Below are 6781 nucleotides of genomic sequence, written 5' to 3'. Positions count from 1 at the left end.
GGAGAGAAGCTGAGACACGGGCAGGAGGTGGACACTATCTCAATCCCCCTGAGCCGGTGAGGCCTCCTCGGCCCCTGGGGACAACAGAAAGGAGGAAAAGGAAACCCAAGACTTGAAGGGTCAGTTCCGTCTTCAGGGGTTCCGTGGCCATCCGTTGTGACGGATGCTGCATGTTTTGCCAAGTGCTCACAATGTCACGGAGACACTGTGATAATTTAGAAAGATTCCGTCCCATTCCACAGAGCCGGGGAGCTGAGGTTAGAAATTTCAATGGCTTATTAAAGATCAGGTGATGGAGACGCCCAGGGCTGGAACTGAGACTCCTACTTCTATGATTCACAGTCCAACTCTGGGTCCCAGGCAGGGAGCTGCTAAAATCAACCCAACGACACCTTTTTTTCTTTTTTTTTTAATTTTAAAAATTTTAACTGATACACAAACTGTGCATACTTATGGGCACTCTGTGGCGTTTGAATACGTGTATACGCTGTGCAATGCCCAAACTTTCTTTTCCTTTCTTCTTTGCTTGAATGCAGGGCTGCTCTACTACTGAGTCACACCCCTGGGCCTCCTTATATTTTTTATTTTGAGACAGGGTCTCACTAAGCTGCTCAGGCTAGTCTTGAAATTGAGGTCCTCCTGCCTCAGTCCCCCGAGTCCCTGGGGCTATAGGCGTGTGCACCCCTGAGCCCAGCTTCAAGCATTCATCAATTCTTGGTGGTGAAAACATTCAGGATCCTTTCTTTTAGCTTTTTAGAAATAGACAGTACTATCTTTAACTACTGAGCAATAGCACTGCAGAACTTCTTTCTCCTATCTAACTACAGCTCGGTACCTGTTGATCAGCCTCTCCCCACACTCCCTTCCTACCAACCAGGCGAGTCTTTAGCAGCCTTGAATGCCAGGCCCCATGTGAAGCTTTTAATGGTGAATTTTGTGAATGGTGAATGAGCTTGTTGTTTGCCCAACACCCACTTCACGCTCTGTCCTCGCTTCTGAAACCTGACCTTACTCATTCAAAATAGTCTAGAACTAGAAATAGCTAAGGAGTCATCAACAGGTGACTGGAGAAACAAATTCCAGACAGTGGAATACTACACAGCCATAAAAAGGAACCGTTGCTGGTGTACACAAAGCACGCACACATCTCCAAGACACTATGCCAAGTGAATGCAGCCAATGCCACGTGGTCCTATTTATAGGAAACTGAAGAAACGAGCAGATAAATCTGTGGTGGCTGAAAGCAGATCCGTGTTACCCAGGACCAGAGTGGGTGGCACACTCACTTGGAAAAGAGACAAGGGAATTTTAGGGTGGTAGAAATGTGTTCCCTATCATCATATGGTAGTGATTACATGTATACTCCATGGTCAAATTCATCAAACTGAAAACTTAAAATGGATGGATTTAATTTGTATAAATTATACTTCATTAAAATTGATAATGCAAAAAATTGAGGTTGGTCACATAGATAAATATTACGAGGATACTATATGTAAATAAAGAAACGGAGGAAAGGAAGGCTGAACATGAATCGGGGATGTAGCTCCGTGGTAGAGCATTTGTCTAGCAGGTGTGAGGCTCTGGGTTCAGCCCCAGCACCAAACACAAAGAGGCCGAATCCAAAATTAAATCAGGGCCAGATGCAATGGAGCATGCCTGTCATCCCAGCAACTCAGGAGCCTGAGGCAGGAGGATCACAAGTTTGAGGCCAGCCTCAGAACTCAGCAAGACCCTGAAGGATCAGGGGCTCCGTGCTAGATACGTCCTAGCATCCTCCAGGCCCTGGGTTTGGCTCCTAGTATCACCAAAAAATAAAAGAGAGAGATAAAGCCAGGAACAAAGTTAATTCAAAAAACTCGCACGGATCACTTCATCAAGGGAACCGCAGATTGGGCTCTTAGCTCGAAGCAAAAAGAGAGAGGGAAATATTCACCACCTCTCCTCCTCCATGCATGCATAAGAGAAAAAAATCACGGTTCATAAAGTAAGCTTAAGTCACAGATCGGGTGGCTTCTAAGTGTTACGGGAACACAGAGATGGACGTGACTCGTTCTGTTTGGGAAAACCAGGAAATGCCACAGAGGAGAGGAAGGAGGGAAAGAGAAAGCTGGCGACCTTGGGGGGGAGGGGCGAGGGGGAGGGGCCTCTGAATGGGAAGTGATGGGCCTCACTCATTTCCTTGATGCTCAGAGGTCGAAGTCTCAGGAAGCAGGAAGACAGCTGGAGCCTGAGGGCTGCAGACAGCGTCCTCCTGGGGCCTAAGGAGGGAACGGGTCCAGGAGCCAGCAGGGGCACTGAGTGGACGGTATTCGTGACCATTTTTCCCAGATCCATCCAAATAAGGGTCAGGTCCCAGCTGGACCCGGTCCACAGTGCTTTTGCTGGGTCAGCACCCAGGCTGTCATTGCCGGATGGTGGGGAGGGGGCTCCCAGGGCAGGTGGGAGCTGTTGGGGAGCTGAAAGGGGCCCCTGACCCCCACGTATTTTAGAAACAGCCTGGGCTACCTGGTGACCTCCATCAGAGGCAGGTCGCCCCTGTCCTGTCCCCCAGCTGCCTCCGCATCCCGGTCCCGCCTGATGATCCCCAGCTAATGAGTTCCCGGTCTTGGCCGGCTGCCCGCACTCAGGAATTCGCTATCCATGAGAAACGTCAGCTTTAGGGACACGGGCCCTGGGTGTCAGCGTTTTCCCCACATTCAGGGTTCACAGCGGATGGTACTTTGTTTCACATGATTTGCTGATCGGGGAAGAGGCTGTAATCCAGGCAACTGCTCTGGCAAGCCACCTCTGGCCTGCAGAGCATTCTGGAACATTCCACCTCTGTTGCTCCTGAGAAATTACTTGGAAAGGGAAGGGTTGGGATCCAAGCAGGCTGGAGGGGAAGACTCCATCACCATGGGGGACATCACACCCAAGTCCACTCTTCCCGGGGTGTGTAGAGAGGCCCAGGAGGGGAGGAGCATCCACCCACTCCAGGAACCCGGTGCCCGACAAGGACGAAAGTGACAGTGGCGAACTCTGACGGTCCACCATGTGACATCTCCTCACACTCATTCAGAGGGGCAAAGCTACAAGGTCAACTTCAGAGATGAAAAGATGCTGTCACCAGAGAATAAGGGCACCCTTTCACAAGGCACCCACCTCTCATCCCCAGTCCCCTGATCTTCTTCTCTCCTCCCATCTCAGAAGGTGGACTTCCCAGGTGATAGCAGAGCATCCTATGGAAGGCCTCATCAGAGGATGCATGACCGGGTCACCAGGCTGGGACGGGGTATTTCAGAAGATGCGCTCCCTTGACTCAGAGACCCTGGATGTTAGGTGTCTGTCCTGGTGACCCTGGATGGGGTCAAGCACAGGAAATATTAAAGCTCTACAAACACCCAAAGAGAACAGGAAGGGCTGGGCCCCCACTGGCCACCCCATGTAGGGCCAGCTCTCTCCAGGGCCAACCCAGCTCCAACCACATTCCTACAGAACCTCGGTGTCATAAGGTCAACCAAAACCTAGTGAAGGTGCTTGAAGGCTCACAGGGGCTCTCAGTCAAGCCCCCTCAGCCCAGACAAGGCGCAGAAGGCTTTAGTGAGGCTGAGAACTGAGGCCCTATAGAGGCCCCACAGCGCTCAGCTGGCCAGTGGGAAAACAGGCGGCAGCCACCGGGGCTTGGGCTGCAGGCTGAAGGCTGAAGGTGGCCCTGAAATCCTGGCCAGCGATGCTCAGCTTGAGACCTCATTCCCTGGAGTTCGCTCTTTCCCGGGAAACGTGGTGCACCCTCCTGAAACAGGGCTCCAGGCCCCGCCGCCGGCCCCCTGAGCCATCCTGGGCGGGTCACTCCACCACTCTGGCCTTAGTTTCCTCATCTATAAAACCAGGGTAATATTGGCACCGCACACACAACACGGGTGACTCTCAGACCCAGGAGGGCACGCCCTGCATGATTCACTTTCGGGACGTTCAAAAACAAGCTAAGTGCTGAATGGGTTCGGGGTTTCCTCGCAGGGTGACGAAAATGTTTTGGAGACAGAGGTGAGGTTTCCGAGCTCTGTAGAACACCGCAGGCCACTGCAAAGGGGCTGATTTTTATGAATGTTAATTTCACTTTAATTCTAAAATAAGATACTTATTTTTTTTAAGTTGTAGATGAACACAATACCTGTCTTTAAGCATCCATTTATTTATTTGTTTGTTTGTTTTATGTAGTGCTGAAGATCGAACCCAGTGACTCACATGCTAGGCAAGTGCTCCACCAACTCCAAGATTTTTTTTTTTTTAAATGAGCCACAGGACGTATCCACAGTGATGAAAGAAGAGAGGCTTCCTTGGCTGAGGGGATCGTCATGAGGAGGCTTGGCCCCGAGACAGCCTGGGAGAACCATCCTACATCTTATCCTAGGTGGTGGTTATGTGGGTACACACAGAGGTCAAAATCAATCCAGTTCTGAGCTTAAGACTTGTGTGCACACAGGATGAATGTAAAACTTAAGTTCCGTGCCAAGCCCTTTGTACAACCTGGCCCATAATAACTGCTCAGTAATTAATAACTCTCATCAGCACCATCATTGTCTCGTGCTCCACTGAAGATTGGATGAGACCAAATATAGAAAGTACAGGAACTGGCTTTCTGTGTCCATCATCGAAATGGAGGCGATTTTCATTAATATGAAATCAAACCCGGACCTACTGGCTAGAGACCTGGAGTACTTGGCAAAGCACGGTCCTGCCCTCACCGAGGGGTGAGTTTGACATGAGCGATGTGGAAAAGAGCCAAGGACTTAAGGATTAGGGTAGGTAAACCGTGTCACAGCCTCTGATTAAGCTGGGTCACCTCCCCCAGCTGAGCCTGAGTATCATCACACAGGCAGACCTGGAAGGGAAAAGTCACCTCTCACTCACTCAAAACCAGTGGTATCTGGGAAAGATGGCCCCTGTTAAATCCTGCGTTGATTGTCCCCTTACAGGCGGAGCCTGTCCTGCTTATTAACAGGCTCACTCTATTGGCATCTTGTACTGCCCAGCTACATTTGACTGGCAGGCTTCATGCCAACCCAAATGATGAGCTCCCCTCCATGGGTGTGCAGAATTCCAGGACATGCCCAACTCTCCGAGACCTGTGACCTGTGACAGCTCTCACTCATTCTCTCTCCAAACCCCTGACACTTGCAACGTAGAACCCGGTCTCCATCATCTTTACGGCCCAAGTATGGCTCCGAGATTACAGCAAGGACTTTAAAAATGTATAAATGTTGGGCAGACCCTTAAGAACAGAATCATTTCCCCACCTTCTGATCCTTAGATGATTTGCTCAGGAAAAAAACATGACAGCAGGAAGGGGTTGATCCAGGATGTGCTGTCTATGCAACAGCTTCCTGGCTCCCTCTGAGTCAGTTTAATTCACCTAGAAAGTACTACCAATACCCAGACATTGCAGTATTGTTGGTTTGGGTGTGGGAGAGGATGAAGTTGCAGACAGAAAACATGCTTGTGATTTTGTTCTGTTTTGTCATTTCCCATTTGAGGATCAAGCCCTCTTTCCCCTTAGAAGGAAGGCAACCTCATAACCATAGAATGTCAACCATGACACATTCTCATCTAAAGTCACAGATAGAATTCAGATCTGAAAAATAAGTGCCGCTCTTGACCTCTATGGTCTTCCTCCCAAACCCACAACGCTGGTCAACCGTGAGAAAGACGTTGAATAAATCCCAGTTAAAAGACAGTGTATCCGGGCACGGTGATGCACGCCTATAATCCCAGCTGCTCAGGAGGCTGAGACAGATGGATGGCAAGTTCAAAGCCAGCCTCAGCAACGATGAGGCACTAAGCAACTCTGTGAGACCTAAATAAAATACAAAACAGGGCTGGGGATGTGGCTCAGTGGTTGACTGCCCCTGAGTTCAATCCCCAGTATCAAAAGAAAAGACAGGGTAAAAAAAAATACTTGCCAGTACCTCTCCAAACTACCAAGGGCCTCAGAAACAAGGAGAGTCTGAGAACCCCGCACAGTCAGGTACAGCTGGAGGGGACAATGTAATGTGGGATCCTGGGACAAGAAAAGCATGTTACATAAAAACTAAGCAAATCTAAACAGTTTACGGGCGTTAGTTGATATTACTATATTGATATTGGTTCATTAATTATAGCAAATGTAGCATTTCAATGTGAGATGCTAGTATTGGGGAAAACTGTGAGCAGAACAGAGGGGAATTTTCTCTGTTATCTTAGCAATTTTCCTGGAAACCTAAAACTGTTCTAAAAAATATTGTGGGTTTTTTTTTAATAAAATGCCACAGAGCACCCTCCAAAATGTTGATAACCTTCCCTGAAAAATGTACCCACCAGGACTTGAATGTATCAGAGATTTGGCCTCTCTTGGGCTTCCCCACACTATCATTTAAGGTTAAAAGTATTGGGGGAAATGATCCACACGTGGGCTGCCCTCCATTTCATTTAATATTTTCAGCAACCAACTAACAATCTGTTTATTCCAGGTGTTCAAAAGTCTATTGGATAAAAAGAATTTTTGTGATTTTATTGCCTGACCAGGGAGAAACATCATGTGCTGGGCACTGGAGAAACATCACTGAGAAAGACAAACAGGGCCCTCTGTCCCTGGGCTTGGGGTCACATCCCAAGGTGCAGGATGGGGAGGGGATGCAGTGACTGTAAGAACCTCACGCCAGGGCAGGCTGGGTGCCAAGGCCCCCCACGCCCTGTGGACCAGTGGGGGTTCACCGAGGCTTGACAGTTGAGGCCTCCTGGTCTGGGTTTCAGATATTTTAGT

Source organism: Spermophilus citellus (genome assembly GCF_964194105.1).
Source record: "Spermophilus citellus genome assembly, chromosome: 14".
NCBI classification, from domain to species: domain Eukaryota; kingdom Metazoa; phylum Chordata; class Mammalia; order Rodentia; family Sciuridae; genus Spermophilus; species Spermophilus citellus.
The sequence above is the reverse complement of the archived record's forward strand: the minus strand, read 5'-3'. Positions refer to the sequence as shown.